Below are 18650 nucleotides of genomic sequence, written 5' to 3' on the forward strand. Positions count from 1 at the left end.
TAACGCCAGTGAAACTATACCCTCATTTGTAATGGCTTGTTAAAAATGTCAAGATTCATGCGAGTTGTTATACATCTCTTGAATGGCTGTTGCTTTAGATTTTTTTAAAAATCTTCATATGGCAGTTGTAACTTTCATCTTGAAGTCTTAAGAAGAACAGTTGGTGTGCACTTGACATATAAAAAGAAAGATTAAAGTATAATCAACTTTAGATTTGATCTGGACTAATCCTTTTAACATATGGAATTTGTATTTACACCAGAGAGATGAGAAATTGCCCCAATTTAAAAGGTCTGCTTTGTCGGAGTACATGTTTCATTTTAGCATTGTAGAAAACTCATCCATCCTCATTAACAAGTATCTGCTGGTGCTAGCACTATTTAGCATCCTCATGTTTTTTAAACTGCTTTCCTATCTTGTGCTTTTTATGATCTGTAAGCACCACTAGAACATATGATCTATTTAATTCTTTTATGATCCTTTTCATTTATCAAACCCTGCAGCCTACTCCATTGAATGAAGCTGTAACATTCTCTGTGATGCCTGGGGTGTTTGTAAACTTGTAAAACTGGTGCATGTCAGTCTGTTCTTAAGTATAAACATTACTTGTATCATTACTGTTCCTATTTGGTTTTTATTCATGGTGTTGATTTTAAAATGGTTGGATGTTATCATTTGTTCAAAACAAAAATGTAATATGGGGACCTTGTGTTTCCCACAAGGTGAATTTTACACAAGGTGCAGACTGTTGGAATAAGGAACAGACCTTCTAGCTGCTTGGCTTCCTACGTTGTTTCCACCTTGACAAATGTGACACTAGATCAAATAGCACAGTAGCCTGTCAGAATCCTTGACGCCTGTAAAACTTGCTGAAAGCTCACAGTGGTCCTGAAAGATGAGGTGGCAGCCCTCTTAATCTTGGTTATGTATTCCCTCCTGCCATGGGTCATGATCCAGTCATATCCCTTATACTATAAACTGTTGTCCTCTTCCAAACAACCGGTTAACAGAATGTCATGAAAACTTCTGCTGTGATTGATCAAGTTGGATAGTTGGGGTGGGGTAGGGTCACATTGTTGACTAATGGCAAACATATTGAGGAACTCCATAATTCCTCTACAAGAATTGGGTCATCTTTTGGTCCCTGAAGAAATACTCTGAGCCATTCAGCCACCCTGGAACAGGTGCTTTCAAATATCTAACATTGACTGATGGTTATCTGCCCTAATAGTTAAGTGAAAATGAAGAAAACCATAATTAAATATGTTGTCATGCCCTGTACTTACCCAAGCGGTGTGCACCTATTTCACATGAAGTGGAGAAAAGTCTCTCAAAGATTATAATAAAAATGATAAGGGGTAGGGCTATACTGTTCATTGCATGAGAATAGAGAGTGGCTTCCACTCATAAAATGCAGAAATTCATACCTTTGTGGCAATTTCCTGATATCGTAGATAATAAAGGACCATGTCCGTGTGAACATCATCTTCTGGATCTTGCTTCCTGTTGAAACATTGCTGCATGTTGTGGATCTGAGACGTCTTACATGCAGATGTGCATGGGCCTATTCAAAAATATATATTTGGGGATATTGGAATTTGGTGATGGCAGTTGCCATTCAATACCTATAGATAACTAGAGTGAATTTATGTAGGCTGTAAGGCAAAGGTCGCCAACATAGTGCCCTCCGGATGTTGTGGACTTCAACTCACATTAACCCTGACCATTGGTTATCGTGGCTGGGGCTGGTGAGGGTTGTAGTCTAAAACAGCTGGAGGCCACCATGTTTGCTACCCCAGCTGTAAAGTCTAAGTAAGGCTCAAACTTGTTTGGGAGAGCATTTTGTTTCTCTCCTTGACATATGAGGTAGAAGTAACTTTTAAGTCTTGAGCTTTAAGTGTAGAAGGAGGGTAGAAAACAGTATGTGGTTGCGACCTGTCATATAAAACATTCTGTAACAGCATCCCTTTGACCTGCATACTGCATCCTTTGTCTTAAACGTTCAACTACCTTTTTCCAAGGAACCATTTTCTAGGGGCAATGAATAAAATACAAAGTACAATTAAATTCAGTGCAGTAATGAAAATGCACTAGTTCTGTAGGCATCTCATACATTTTTCTTTGGAGTTACTGGCTAAAAGTTCCATCCCCAAAAGCAGCATAGCAGGTGGGATATTTAGTAGCATCCTGATTGAAGAATAACGGGTCAGAATTTGCTAAAATAGCAAATGTAATGATGGTTAATTTCAATGTGGGCTGTTAGAGGGGGCAAAAAGTGTAGTTAGAATAAGTGCTTTGGAACAATTGTCATAGAACCAACAGCAGCACAGATGTTAACTGGTGTCCTCAGTTTGGTTCCTGAACAGCTTTCATGACATCACAATCCTAGTATGTTCAACAATACGTATGTGAAAAGAGGTTCGAGCAAAGTACATGCTATAGATCAGAACCCAAGATGAGCCTGAGCGAAGGAACAAAGTTAATGAATTTACATCGGTCCTTAACTCCCAAGGACGCTGAACCGATTCATATCTGTGACATGATTTTCCAGCAGTAGTATTGTAAAGTTATGTCAAACAGAGGTGATAAAGGATGCTGTTTTACAGCTGGTTCTTAATCTAAACAGCAGGAAAATTGTGGTGCTGGATGCCATTTACCCACATTTTTGAATGTGAAACTGTTGTTCACTTTAGGAATATTAGATTATCATTATACAAAGCGTAGAGGGGAATCAATATACTCACATGTCTTGTTTTATTTTTAAAAAGTGTTTTGGGGTCATCCAAAGAATTCCAGACCTTCTTAGCACAACTTCAGTCCCATTGAGAATTATTCATAAGAATGAATAAGCTTTACTGAGGAAAAACAGGCATGACTTTGGCAAGGGAAGTCTTGCTTTGTTAAATCTTCAAGAATTCTTTGAAGTTGCTGGCAAGCAACTTGAGGGTGATATATTGGATGCTATAGGCCGAGGTCTCCATAAAGCTTTTGACAAAACCTTTAACCCTAGTCATTTAACCAATTACTTTTCTATAATGGAGCCTGTTCCATAATTGAGAGAGCCAGCATGGCATAGTGGTTTCAGTGTTGGACTACGACCTGGGAGACTAGGGTTCGAATCCCCACACAGCCATGAAGCTCACTGGGTGACCTTGGACTAGTCACTGCCTCTCAACCTCAGAGGAAGGCAATGGTAAACCACCTCTGAATTCCTGCTTACCATGAAAACCCTGCTCCTAGGGTTGCTATAAGTTGGAATCGACTTGAAGGCAGTCCATTTCATTTTTTCCATAATTGGATGTTGCTGCCTTTAGTGAGGAACATTTAGTTAGTTTTTTTGGTCTGAATAGAGAGCAAGAAAACAGTCTCTGGATAGTGTCATTGTCCCATAGTCACTAGGTGGCACTACACTTGATGCATGCTCAGGCATTTGGAAACCCAACTCCTTGCAGCCCCAGGCTCCTGTCTGAAGAGCGACTCTTGTGTGTTCTGTTGAATGTGCTTAGAATCCTTGTAATTGGTAGCCCTGCTTTGTCAAGGTTCCCGATTGCAGAGAGGTTTCTAAGTGCACTCAACAGAACAATGTGCTTTGAATCCACCTTCAGAAGGTCTGAAGAGGTGACCGCATGCCTAGGGATGTTTGAGGTGAGGCCTGCCCCAGTCCACAGTATGAGATACTGGGTTATAGACCCTTTGAAATTAATGAACCTAACTTAGACATGTCTGTTAACTTCAGTGGGTCTACACTAGCATTGCATACCATCCTTAGTGTTGTATCTGGATAGAGTTAGGAATTTCCTGTGTCCTCTTACTGGAGAGAGGCAGGTTCTTGACTAGCTTCTTATAACAACAGCTATTGCATTTATTTTGTACAGATTGTCCCTGAAGGGTCAATCATTCATTTCAAAATAGACTCAGGCTGATGTCACAGTTGCTTCTGAGGAGACTGCATGGGATACCAGACCACCCCTACTCTCCAGAACATTATTTATAAAAGTGTTTACCCTCTTGCAAAAAACATCAGGCTGGTATAATGCAACATAACATTTAAAGCAATGCAAATCTTTACGTTACTGGCTGCTCCAGAGACATTTTGAACCACTGTGTAGGCCTATCGGCATTTAAAAAGTCTTGAAAAGAGATGTCTGAAAGTCAAAAGTGAGGATGCCTGCTGAATCTCTGTTGGAAGAGTGTTCTACAGAATGGGACCAGCGACACTAAATGCCTGACTTGTGGTTGTGGCCAGCTGGGCCTCTGCAACATGGGAGACAATTGACACCAGTCTAGATGATCTCAGTGATTGGACTGAGATGCAAGGTATCAGGTGGTCTTTAAGGTATACTAGACCCGAGTTGTTTACACAGCCCAGGAGGTGTTGTACAGCATCTGAGATACAAAGGGGAGCAGTTTGTTCACTGTATATGTGGCTGGAGGTCATCACCTGGATAATCCCTTCAGTTATGGAGTAGCTGCCAGAATGGGACTACTGCAAATGGAGAAACAAGGGGTGTTTGCAGACACTGGTAGATCATGTGGATGCTCTATAGTTTGGCATCACTCTTAAAGCACCCTGTGGAATCCCCACTTCCTTAACTTTCACAAGATGGAAGTAGAGCTGGAAAAGATGATCATGGTACAATTAAGAAGATCACAGAACCTACTTCGTTTGGTGCACAAATGGTCTTTTTGTCAAGAAAAATGGTGAAATGTTCATCTGCAAAGATCTTGTAAAAGCTGGAAGAAGTTGTAACTTGAGGAAAAAATAAGTACTTCCAACACCGGTATTTGTCCCAAAAATCATAGGAGCCAAAGTAGTTTCCAAACTGGAAGCTGCAAGTGGTTTCTCACTGGTACCTTTGACAAACCAGAGTGCTAAGCTATATACATTTATCACACTTTTGTAAGATTGTCTGAAAAATCCTCAGAACACTTGTGATTCCAAATGGCAAATCTTTTCATTCAGATGAATTCTGTCATCAGTATTACTACTCAGTTTGTCACTCACTTTAATTATTTGGAAGCCTTTGAGATGTAGAGGTGAATGACTGATTAACTGAATTAATTTACAGCAGTGCTAATTGGTTTTAATTGTTGCTTCCTTAAACAAAAAGGGAAGGTCAGATGTGTGGACATGGTTTAATCACTAGATGAGCTTAGTTGCATCAGGAGTTTTTATTGAGTCTGTTCTGTCTTGAGAGAGACAATGAAGTTCTTTTCTAGCCCAGTTCCTGACTGCATATGTTTTCTAAGGCAGCCTTTCCCAACCTTTGGGTCCCCAGATGTTGCTGGATTACAACTCCCATCAGCCCTAGCCAGTATGGCCAGTGGTAAGGAATTATGGCAACTGTAGTCCAGCAACATAGAATCATAGAATAGTAAAGTTGGAAGGGCTCTGTAAGGCCATCAAGTCCAACCTGTGATCATTGCAGGAATCTAACTTAAAGCATACCTGACAGGTGGCTGTCCACCTACCTCTTGAATGCCTCCAGTGTTGGAGAGCCTACCATCTCCCTAAGGCAGCCTTTCCCAACTAGTGGGCCACCAGGTGTTGCTGGACCACAACTCCCATCAGCCTCAGCCAGCATTGCCAATGGTCAGGAAAGATGGGAATTGTGGTCCAACAACATCTGGAGGCCCACTAGTTGGGAAAGGCTGCCCTAAGGAATTGGTTCCATTGTTGTACAGCTCTAACAGTTAGGAAGGCCTTCCTGATGTTCAGTCAAAATCTGGCTTCCTGTAACATGAGCCCATTCCATGTCCTGCACTCTGGGACGATTGAGAAGAGATCCTGGCCTCCTCTGGATGACAACCTTTCAAGTACTTGGAGAGTGCTATCATGTATCCCCTCAGTCTTCACCAGGCTAAACATGCCCAGTTCTTTCAGTCTCATAGGGCTTTGTTTCCAGTCCCCTGATCATCCTTGTTGTCCTCCTCTGAACCTGTTCCAGTTTGTCTGCATTCCTCTTAAAGTGCAGTGTCCAGAACTGGACACAGTACTCAAGATGAGGCCTAATCAATGCCAAACAGTCGGGGACCTAAAGGTTGGGAAAAGCTGCTCTCTTTCATGGCACACACACACACGGATTTTTTTTGTTTACAGCTGTGATTTAAATGATCTGAAGGTATGTGAGGTCAAGGAGAGAGCCACACATGGAGCGCAATACCAAGGCAGCTACTGGGAAGGTAAAGTGGATCTTCCCACCCTGGTTTGGTAACAGCATTGTAGAAGTTTATTGATTAGGGATGTTCTTTTGAAACTCCTGATATGGGGGAGCTCATGCCTGGCAGCCAACCCCACCACTGCAAAATGCCAGCCGTGCCCCCATTAGCTCCAAGTCTGATGTGAATGTAAAGTGACTACAACCCTAATTTGGCATGTGGAGATGAGGCCACTGGGCCAGGCCCACAGCACCCTCACAAGTTGGGTATTTCTCTGGCTCTGAACCCCCCTATGTATGTATTCAAGATAGAGCAATACACATTGAGACAACTTTGGCAGGTATCCAAGAGAGTTAGACCATAGGTATCCAAGCAAAAGGAAACTGAAGCTACCGGCTTGGAGCATGAGGGCAGTGCAGAATACAGGTTCAGTGTTAGTAGATCATGAGAAAAGAGACTGAGCATCACATCATCAGTATACCACCAATATTTAACTCCTTGAAATGCATAGAAGAGTTTGTGCAACTTTGGTCATCTTAAAATGATATTGTAGGACTAAAGAAGGTAAAATGAAAGCAAGTAAGGGATCAAGGGGGTTAGATTGTTACTTTTTATATGGTGCCATTGGTTTGTACTGGGCCTTCCACCATTGCATAGGCAGGCCCCTGCTCCAGAAGAGCTTGCAGTCTAAGATAGTGGGAAGACCTACTTAAAGCTTGGTTACAGTTGGGAATCAGGATTGTATGGTCAAAGGCACAGGAGATGTTGGAAAGGCTATTTTCGGTTTTTAAAAAACCAAGTAGGGAAATTCAAGTTTCACAAAATATTGATATGGAGCATGACTACTACTACTACTACTACTACTTCTTACTACTTCTTCTTCTTCTTCTTCTTCTTCTTCATTTATTACATTTGTATACCGCCCCATAGCCGAAGCTCTCTGAGCGGTTTACAACAATTAAAAAAATTAAAAACAAATATACAATCAATCAATCAAATTTATTGTGCGGTCATGGACCCAATACAATTGATTTTACAGGTAGTAAAAGCCATAGTTATAAAATATGTAAAATGTATCGCATGAAGCTCGTGAGGATTAAAACAACAAAGCTAATTAGCTAAAAAGAAGGAGGGATCTTCATACGAATATGTTGAGTGGCAGAGATGAACTTAGCAACAGATAGAGTTGTTGGTTTATCAAGGCCAGCCAAGAGGTGTTGTAGTAATATGGTTTTAGGCGTGCCAGGGAAATTTTTTAAAATTGGATTTAAGTATTTAAAACGTTCAGCAGTGTAATAAGGGCAGACAAAGAAGACATGGGGCAAGGACTCGACATCTGCATTCTTACAGGGGCATAAACGAAGTTCAAGAGGTGTGCCCTTATTGGATTTGAGAAAACGCTCCGGGCGCCTTCAGTACTTGATTCATTGGAAGGGTTACGATCCATCAGAACGTTCATGGGAAACGGAGGAGAACGTGCACGCCCCGACTTTGGTGAGAGAATTCCATGAGGCTTATCCTGCAAAACCCAGACCTCGGGTGGGAAGGGTTAATGCATGGAGGGGGGGATGATGTTGAGCCTCAGCTCTCCCAGAAGGGACAGGAAGGGGGGAGGCATGAGTTTCAGGCGCCTCCGCTGCCAGGAGACACAGAAGACTTGGAAGTTGTTGAGTCTGAGTGAGACCTGGGGGGGGGGGAAGTGAGCCTGAATTCCAGCCAGTTTCCACGAATGGCACGATCTCTGAGGAGCAGAGCGCGCCACCCCCAGTTGCTGCTGAGGACCTGTTGGGGGAAGCTCCAGCAAAAGTGCCAACTCCTCCCTTACCAAGCAGTTCCCAGGATGCCACCAGCGTGATGCAGCCCCCTGACCTCGAATCCGTTACTCAGGAGCAGGTGTCTTCCGATAAGCCATTAGAGACATGCCCCCTGTCACCTCGCTCCTGCCGCCATGAGAAACACAGGGCAGAGACAGGACTTGCAAAGGAGTCAGAGATTATGATTGAAAATATTCCCTACTTAAGCTTGCCGCTTACAGCGGGGAGCTGCTGTGTCAACTTCCTTCATACGCTGCGGAGCATGTCTAGAGTGTAGTTAGGGATTTTAGTGAGTTAGTGAAGGTTTTTCTATGAAGCGTAATGCCTTTGATGTATCCATTACTTTAATAAAATGAGATTTAATTGCACCTGTGTCTCAGCTTTGTAGTTCTGGCTCTGGACGGGACAGCCCTGGAAGCAGGCTACTAAAAGTGAGGAGAAGATCCAATTAAATTGAGCCCCAGAAAAAACTTGGCGGAGTTTAGGTGTGGTCAGGTATTCCAGGTAAGGAGCGGGTTTGGGGAATGTGAAATTTGGATCAGAGTAGAGAGGGGAGTAGGTTTTGGCAGCATTAGTCATCGAACTCTGGAGGTAAGTGTCCTTGATCCGAGTCTTGATGATCCGTCTGGCTGTCACGGAATCCAGTGAAGATAGGTATTCTACTGAAAAACCCAGCATGGCCAACTTGGCAAGGAGGCCTTTGGACCATGAGCTGGAGAAGGAATCACGCCAGAGGAAATGTAAATATCCAGAAGAAGGGCTTGTATAGGCTAATTTAACCCAGTATTTGAAAGTTAGGGACCAAGCGAGAGACTTTAGTGAGGGCAGGCCAGCCTCTAGCCTGAGGCCAGCAGCCGGGACACATCGGGGGACCCCAAAAATTAATCTTAGAAATGTTGATAATGTTGATTCAATTTTAGGGTTAAAACTCGGGGCCCAAAGTGGAACACTATACAAGAGTTGAGGGAAATTTTTGGACTTAAAAACCTGGGAGGCTGCTGGTATGTACTGTCCGCCCCTGGTATAGAAAAAACGGAAAATGGCTTTTGATGTATTCCTGGCGGTTTGGACCACAGTGCGTATGTGAGGGGACCAGGAAAGAGAGGAATGAAACATAACCCCCAAATACCTATATTGCCTGACCTGGGTGATTTTTTGGCCATTAATTGTCCACTCGGACACCGAAAGGCACCGGGAAAAGACTAGGATTTTGGTTTTATTAAAGTTTATGGATAAGTTTGTGGTACAATAGGCCATGAAGGCACGAAAGAGTCTTTTCAGGCCTACTTGAGACAATGATAGAACAGCATTGTCTGCGTATAGCAGCAGGGGGCAATTTTGGTTGGCCACCTTTGGGGGATGGAAAGCGGAGGAGTGGCAACATTACTGAGGTCGTTCAGAAAGAGTTTAAAGAGTGCAAGGGCTAGGATACAGCCCCGTTTGACCCCATTGGGGGCAGGAATTGGGTTCGTTAGTGTCCCATCGACGCCACAGTGAATGCGGAGAATTGTAGTTTGATGGAGAGGATAGATGAGATAAAGGAGTCTCCTATAGATATTGGATCGAGAGAGTTTAGCCCAAAGCTTGTCTCTTGGGATAACGTCGAAAGCAGATTTAAGGTCAACAAAAGCAACAAACAAGCCGTTACTCAGAGGGCCTGTGTATTTTTCTGCCGTATGATTTAATGCAATGCAGTGGTTGAGGGTGGATCTCCCTTTTCTAAAGCCAGCCTGTTCCCGGCCCATAACATTCTCCTTCTCAAGCCAGCAGGTCAGCTTTAGGTTTAAATAGCTGGCGTAGAGCTTGCCCACAACCGATAGAAGGCTAATGGGATACAAATATACAAATTTAAAAACACTTTTTTTTAAAAAAACAATTTGGGGGAGATTTCTGCCTGGCCAGCTCTGCACCTTGAACACAAGCCCATCTGTCCGTTCAAGAACATGAAGGACAGTCTAGCAGCAAAAGTGGGTAGCTCTCTTCCCTCCACCCTAGAGAGAAATTCTACTTTTGAGATAATAGGTCACTCAATGAAATTGATTTGATGGTAGATACAGGACAAACAAAAGGAACTGTGTGGGATTTCCCAGCCACATTATGGAGCAGTATCCTATCCTATATACTAAAAGCAGAGCTTGGAAAAGTTACTTTTTTGAACTACAACTCCCATCAGCCCCAGCCAGCATGGTGCTGGCTGGGGCTGATGGGAGATGTAGTTCAAAAAAGTAACTTTTCCAAGCACCATCTATGCACAAGAGGGTTGGTATGAGCAGACCTGGGGAAACCCTAAGGTTGCAGAAGTACACAGAAAGTTGAGGGGAGGGGAACCCCCCAACCCCAGTAGTAGAGGAACACTGGGGAACTTGCATCAGTAAGTGGAAAGACAATACTGCATGAGATAGACCAATGGCCACATGATGCTGAGTGCTGGGGGATGGGAAAAGCAAAAGGGGGAGGGGTGGGATGGAATGGTATAACTTGGAAAACAGAGTGGCTGGCTAGAACCCTGAACCACACCACACCACACCACAATATTTTGTTGCAATTCCAGTTTGTCTCTCGGATTATCACATGCTGGAGACAAAGTGCATGACCATATTCATCATTTCCTCTTTGCAAGGTTTCTGGAGGCATTGGGCCAGCAGCTGTTGCAAACTAACTGTTGGATTAGTGTACTTAAACTTTCAGAAAGCATTTGACAAGGTACCTCACCAAAGACTTCTGAGGAAGCTTAGCAGTAATGGAATAATAATAATAATAATAATAATAATAATAATAATAATAATAATAATAATAATAAAATAATAAAATTTTATTTAGGAGTCGCCTATCTGCCCGAATGAACGGCCACTCTAGGCGACATACATAACACAGTAAAATACAATATAAAAACCAATGAGGACCACAATCAATAATTAATCTAAACACCACCCTTCCAGTTAATAACAGCATTAAAAGCTAATCTACCCTGAAATCCCATAGGCCTGCCTGAACAGCCAGGTCTTCAAGGCCCGGCGGAAGCCTATCAGGGAGGGGGCATGGCAAAGATCGAAAGGGAGGGAATTCCAGAGGGTGGGGGCCACAATCGAAAATGCCCTCTCTCTGGTCCGCACCAGCCTAGCTATTTTAACTGGTGGGACCGAGAGAAGGTCTTGTATGGCTGATAAGGTCCTCTTGTGGATAAGGAATTGGTTAAGAAGCAGAAAGCAGAGAGTAGGAATAAACGGACAGTTCTCCCATTGGAGGGCTGTAGAAAGTGGAGTCCCTCAAGGATCAGTATTGGGACCTGTACTTTTCAACTTGTTCATTAATGACCTAGAATTAGGAGTGAGCAGTGAAGTGGCCAAGTTTGCTGACGACACTAAACTGTTCAGGGTTGTTAAAACAAAAAGGGATTGCGAAGAGCTCCAAAAAGACCTCTCCAAACTGAGTGAATGGGCGGAAAAATGGCAAATGCAATTCAATATAAACAAGTGTAAAATTATGCATATTGGAGCAAAACATCTGAATTTCACATATACGCTCATGGGGTCTGAACTGGCGGTGACCGACCAGGAGAGAGACCTCGGGATTGTAGTGGACAGCACGATGAAAATATCTACCCAGTGTGCGGCAGCTGTGAAAAAGGCAAATTCCATGCTAGGGATAATGAGGAAAGGTATTGAAAATAAAACAGCCGATATCATAATGCCGTTGTATAAATCTATGGTGCGGCCACATTTGGAATACTGTGTACAGTTCTGGTCGCCTCATCTCAAAAAGGATATTCTAGAGTTGGAAAAGGTTCAGAGGAGGGCAACCAGAATGATCAAGGGGAGGGAGCGACTCCCTTACGAGGAAAGGTTGCAGCATTTGGGGCTTTTTAGTTTAGAGAAAAGGCGGGTCAGAGGAGACATGATAGAAGTGTATAAAATTATGCATGGCATTGAGAAAGTGGATAGAGAAAAGTTCTTCTCCCTCTCTCATAATACTAGAACTCGTGGACATTCAAAGAAGCTGAATGTTGGAAGATTCAGGACAGACAAAAGGAAGTACTTCTTTACTCAGCGCATAGTTAAACTATGGAATTTGCTCCCACAAGACGCAATAATGGCCACCAGCTTGGATGGCTTTAAAAGAAGATTAGACAAATTCATGGAGGACAGGGCTAAATGGCTACTAGCCATGATGGCTGTGGTGTGCCACCCTAGTCAGAGGCAGCATGCTTCTGAAAACCAGTTGCTGGAAGCCTCAGGAGGGGAGAGTGTTCTTGCACTTGGGTCCTGCTTGCGGGTTTTCCCCAGGCACCTGGTTGGCCACTGTGAGAACAGGATGCTGGACTAGATGGGCCACTGGCCTGATCCAGCAGGGTCTTCTTATGTTCTTATTAGGTGGATCCTTGTCAGATTTATTAATACATTTATTTAAGATGGGTGGCTAACTTGTGTCCCTCCAGATCTTGCTGGACTACACCTCCCATCATCCCTTGTGATTGGCCACACTATCCAGGCCTGATAGGAGCTGGGTCACCAACACACATTTCCCATTACTGATTTAAAGCTTTTATAGCCTGCCCTTAGTGAAAAAGGCTTTCCCCTTTTTATGTATTAATGTTGTAATAGTCTTTTTGAAAACCACTTTGTGAGGTCTGCCTCAAAAGCAACATATAAACACATTAATTTATTTATTTTAAAAATCTATGTGCTGCTGTTAATTGTACATGTTACTTTTAACACAAAGTGCTTGAGGCAGGCTGAATAAAAAGTGGTTGATGGTCCAGAGAGCTTCTTGAATAGTTAATAGTCAGCACAAATCCTTGTGCCATTGTGCCTTGCTAGAACTCTTGGAGGGAAGAACTGTGGCCTCATCTGCACTATACATTTAAAGCATTATTGTGCCACTTTAAACAGTCATGGCTTTCCCCAAGAATGCTGGGAATTCTAATTTGTTAAGGATGCAGAGAGTTCTGGAAATTGTAGCTCTGTGCGATGAATAGGGGTCTCTTCTAACAACCTTCAGAACCTTTAAAAAACCACACTTCCCAGGGTTCTTTGGGGGAATCCATGTCTGTTTAAAGTGATATAATACCTCTTTGAAGGTATAGTGCAGATGGAGTCTATGTGGTTGGAACTGCCCTGTCTTCCTAGCCTGGATGTTTGTCACTTGCTCTACTGGATCTGATCTTGCTTCCAAGGAGAGCAAGGCTGCCAGAAGAGCCACTGACAGCAAAGAATTGCTGGTCTTTGGGACAGCCAGAATCTCCATAGGAAGCAGGGGTGTAGACCCCTTACCTTTTGGGAAGCAGAGTCCCAGCCAGGTCTCTATGTATGAGACAATCATCATGAAAGGGGGGCATGTTAGCCACTGAGAAGAGTCCTTGTCATTTTGTGCTAATTAGAGCAACAAGGAGGTTAGTCAGCTATTGAAAAGACTCTTCTCAGTAGCTAACACACAGCCTCCCCTTTCATGCTGATTAGCTCCTAAGAACATCTGTTGTAGTGGAGTGTGGACTTGCAAGACAACAGGGAGAACAAGGGAGACAAGGGAAAACGGAAAAGGGTGTGGATGTGATGTCATGCAGTGTGACTATCATGGAGGGACCCTGCTCTTCTGAATTTGCCACTACACTACTGATAGACAAAATTATACAGTCAAGAGAGTGGCTGTATACTATAAACAGCATGGATTTTTCACATTCTGCCATGTTAAATGGAAAATACCCCCCCGTGCAATTCTGCTGCTTCCCATAAAATATTTTCAAAACAAAATCTTACAAAACGTATAGTCTTGAACTCAGAAATGTTTGCTTAACAACCTTTTAAGTTTTCATAGTGATACACAAAACACTCGGAGAGAATCCAGAGTTCAAAGTCTAAAACAGAGTAAAAAAATCCAGACACCTGTTAGACTTTTTTTTGTCCGAGGTCTCATAATTTGTTGAAATTAATTAAAAATCAGTCATGTTCACAGAATACATGTAATCCTGTTACTGACCTTGCCCCATACTCTGACCTTCATCGTCTGCAATTTAAACGTTTTTTAAAATGCGTGGCTGATTTTTAATTAATTTAAGAAAATTAAAATTGGAATTTATGATAGTGCAGTCATGCTCAGTATGAACCAACTGTCAGAGTTCTAAACACCAGACTCACAGCTGTTTGGCTTGGCTAATCAGGGGGCCACACCCATGCCAGAATATATTCCACTTTAAACAGTCATGGCTTCCCCCAAAGAATGCTGGGTAGTATAGTTTGTGAAGGTTGCTGAGAGCTGTTATGAGACTCCTATTCCTCTGACAGAGCTCCAGTGGCAAGAGAGGCTTAACAGTCCCTCTTCCCAGAGAACTCTGGCCATTGGAGCTCTGTGAGGGGAACAGGAGTCTCATAACAACTCTCAGTCCCCTTCACAAACTACACTACCCAGGATTCTTTGGGGGAAGTCATGACTGTTTAAAGTGGAATAAATGTCTTTGATTTAAATTTGGGTGGGAGACTATATGTGTCTGCTGTGAAATAAACAGGTGGGGGGAAAACCCCCAAATAATTACACTGTTAATGTTTTCCTTTTGGAAAGGAAAGGGTCTATCCATTTGCCCAGTGCCCACCTACCCAATCTCCTCCCCTCTCTCGCCCTACTCCTTCCCCTTCCCTCTACCTTCCTCTCTATCCCTACCTCCCCCCCTTCTCCAGGTCAGTTTCACCTATCCTAAGCATGATTGCAGAGGAGTAAATCCTACTGAACTCAATAGGCATGCAAATGAACTAACCTGCTCTCCCCCTCTCCACTCCTTCTCCCTCCTCTCCCCCCCCCCATGGTCAGTTTCACCCAAGCATGATTGCAGGGGAATAAATCCCATTGAACTCAATACGCATGCAAATGATCAGCCCATTCTCAGCAAACTTGCACAGGATCCCATTTCTTTGAGATTAAAAAGCAGGGAAATTCACTAATAGACAAAAAAAAAAAGCTTGTGGTTTAGGAACTACCTATAGCCAACAGATATTTCTATCAAACTTTAAAAAGCAGGGAAATTGGGCAGCTATAGTGAATGCGCCAGGGGAGCAGGAGACCTGACCTCCTCTTTGAGGTATTGTACTGCCCTACACATTTGTAAAAATGCAAACACAATTTGGGTTGATCTTTCACAGTCCAATGCACTTCCTATGTAGCTTGGAAGAATTTGGTAACTTGTGCTTGAGTTTGAGAAAGCAGCAAAGGCAGAAGGATCTAGGCCAGGGCAGGAGAAACTGTGAGCCTCCTGATGTTGGACTACAAATCCCATCATCCTTGACTATTGGCCATGCTGGCTGGGGCTGATGAGAGTTGGTGTCCAACAACATCCGGAGAGCTGCAGCTTCCCCATCCCTGGCTTAGGCAAAGAGAGATGGAAGAAGGAGAAGGCTTAGGAAAAGAGGAAGAAGCCAGAAAATAATTCTTTTCATGTGTGTTCTGCCTTTTGCTTGAGGTGAAATGTACGGTTCTCTTTGCTTCCATTTTATCTTCAGAACAACTCTGTGAGGTAGGGTTAGCCTGTGAGATACTGACTGGCCCAAGGCCACCAGAGTCCCACAATTTGGGTGGAAGTGCCCACTAAAAAAGGAAATAAAAATGAAAAAAAAGTTACCACACCTCTTCAGACTGCAGGTGGGGGATATCCTTTTTGACTGATTCTTTATTTACACACCTTCCTGCAAGTAAAAGCTAGTACATTAGAGAGATTCTAGCTCAGTCTGCTTCGTGGTGTGCTGATTTTGTATTGGCAGTGAGTTGTTTAGTTAGGAGAGCATTTTAAAAAATGTGATTTGCCCCCTGCAGTACAAAGTGGTACGGTCCATCTCACTCTCTTCATGTTATCTAGACTAGGCCTTAGCTAGCCAACTGGAGTAAGTGTGCCTAAGCCTGCAGCCCCAGTTCTTAATCCCAGCCATACCTGAAGAGACTGAGGATTGAACGGTGGGCCAGTCACTGTCTTTGAGCTTAATTTACCTCTCAGGATTGTTGTGAGGGTAAAATGGTGAGAAGAAGAACCATATACACCACCTTGAGCTCCTGGGAGGAAAGGTCGGGTAGAAATGTAATCAAATATGAATGGGTCAGAGCGATGCCACTCCCTTTTGGGATTTGTCATGTACCCTAAGCGGTCACTACTTACATCAGGAGAGATTCGTTGGGACGTTAAGGTACAGACACCCCACACTGCAAACATGGCAGTTTTCAAACAGGTCCAACTCTCATAGAACTTTCACCGACTCTTTTAGGACATCTGGAACCACTTTCTCTCGCAACGACGCATTGACCAACTCTCATAAACCTTGAAGATTTTTTGTTTTAATATGTTTTTAAAGTTGTTTTTAAAGGAGTAGAAAAAGAGGAAGGCCAAACAAGAGACGGATTGATTCCATAAAAGAAGCCACAGACTTGAACTTACAAGATCTGAACAGGGTGGTTCATGACAGATGCTCTTGGAGGTCACTGATTCATACGGTCGCCATAAGTCGTAGTCATCTTGAAGGCACATAACAACCACCACAACAAACTTGTTTATTTGTAATATATTTTAAAGTTTGTTTTTATGATGTTTTAGAGTGTTTTTATTGCTTTTGTTTACCTCCCTGGGCTCCTACTGAGAGGAAGTCTGGGATATAAGTCTAATAAACAAATATATAAACAAACAAACTTTGGGCAGGTGCTGAAAATCTGCTTGCAAACCCTAGCACCTAAAACTCTAAGGTAAAGGGTTTTACTTTACTTTCCAAATAAATCAAGGGTTGAGGATTTCTTGGTCAAAGGGAGGCAGTAAATGTGAATAGCCATTGGCAGGGGAGTTTTGTGTTATATTTGTACAACATCTAACCCATCAAAATATTCAGGGTATAAACAACCTTTGCATGGTCTAAATAATAAACACAATAGAACCTTCAAACAATTCTACATATTATGCCAAATAAAGTAGTAGACTTCCAAACTATGATACTCTACATTGCAGGATGTGTCATATTTTTGAATGCTTCTGTGTGTAAAAAGGTCCCTGCATGTAAAAAACTAGTACCTTTTATTAGAGTAGCCATTTCCCTAATGTGCTACTTTACTCCATGCAGGGAAAGCCATGTAAAAAATGCCCTCCAAAGGAACACATACAGCTGACTTGTAGTATGCCTGGTCAGACTGTTTCTCCATCCAGCCCAGTACTGTGTACAATACAGCTCTCCAAGATCTTGGGCAGAGGTCTTACCAAGAATGATTTGACCCAAGAGCTTCTGCATGCAAAGGATGCCCTCTACCACTAAGCTATAGATTATGCCCCCCAAGGCTTCTTTTACCACCTCAGTCTGTCTTGAACACTTTTCCCAAAAAGGCCTGGTGATTCGCTATGCAGGTCTCCATCCAATGGAGTGGTACAATCCAAAATACCATCTCTGTCATTTGCCTCCTCTGGGATGCACACCTTAACATGGTGAGGGGTTTTGAGAGTGTCAAAGAAGCTGAGAGCAATGCCATCAGAAGTCTAGACCAAGAGACAGGGTCTAGCAGGGCCACCCAAGGTGGAATGGTCAAAGCTGAGACACCAGACTAAGATGCATCCAAACTCAGGGGAAGGCAATGGTAAACCACCCTGAATACCTCTTACCATGAAAAACCTATGAACAGAGTATCCAAAATGCAACATGAGATAGTGCTGGAAAATGAAACCCCCAGGTCAGATGGCACTCAGTGAGCTACTGGAGAAGAACAATGTAGAAGTATGAGTAGCGTTGTGACTAATGACGCAACTGGGTCAAAGACTAATGGAAACCAAGAGGCTGATGTGCACAGATGCAAAAGGAAAGTCCAGAGTTGTACAATGTACACAATAGGAACATGGAATGTGAGAAGCATGAACCAGGGAAAGTTAGAAATTGTCAAGCAAGAAATCGAACACATCAACATTACAGTACTTGGCATGAGTGAATTAAAATGGACGGGAATGGGACATTTTCAATCAGGCAACTACAAAATATTTTATGCAGGAAATGAGAAATCAAGAAGAAACTGGGTTGCTTTAATAGTGAGAAGTGAGGTAGCAAAAGCAATTAGGAGCTACAATGCAAGGTCTGAGTGAGTAATATCCATGAGATTAAACAGGAAACCTATTAACATAACCATCATCCAAGTCTACGCTCCAATAGCAAACACAGAAGAAGAACAGGAGAGATTTTACGCAGAAGTACAGGAAGAAATCGATCACACACCAAAACAAGATGTGTTGATAATCATGGGGGACTGGAATGCAAAAGCAGGAAACAGAGAAGAACTAGAAATTGTGGGGAAATGGGGCTTAGGAGATAGAAATGAAGCAGAAGAAAGACTTACTGAATTCTGTGAAGCCAATAATTTGTTTCTTGCAAACACATTTTTCGAGCAACTGAAAAGACGATGTGGACATCAACAAATGGCCAATATAGGAATCAAATTGATTATATAATTGGTAGCAGAAGATGGAGAAGTTCCATACTTTCTGCGAAAAGAAGACCAGGAGCAGACTGCGGTACAGATCATGAACTGGTCATATCAAAATCAAAGTAAAGCCAAAGAACAACAACAAATCAACCATAATGCCAAAATACAATTTAAATAACATCCCAGAAGAATATAAAGATCAAATATGGACAGATTTGAGGCTTTAAACTTAGTTGATAGAGAACCAGGAGAACTATGGAT

Source organism: Rhineura floridana, chromosome 4, assembly GCF_030035675.1.
Source record: "Rhineura floridana isolate rRhiFlo1 chromosome 4, rRhiFlo1.hap2, whole genome shotgun sequence".
Lineage (NCBI taxonomy): Eukaryota > Metazoa > Chordata > Lepidosauria > Squamata > Rhineuridae > Rhineura > Rhineura floridana.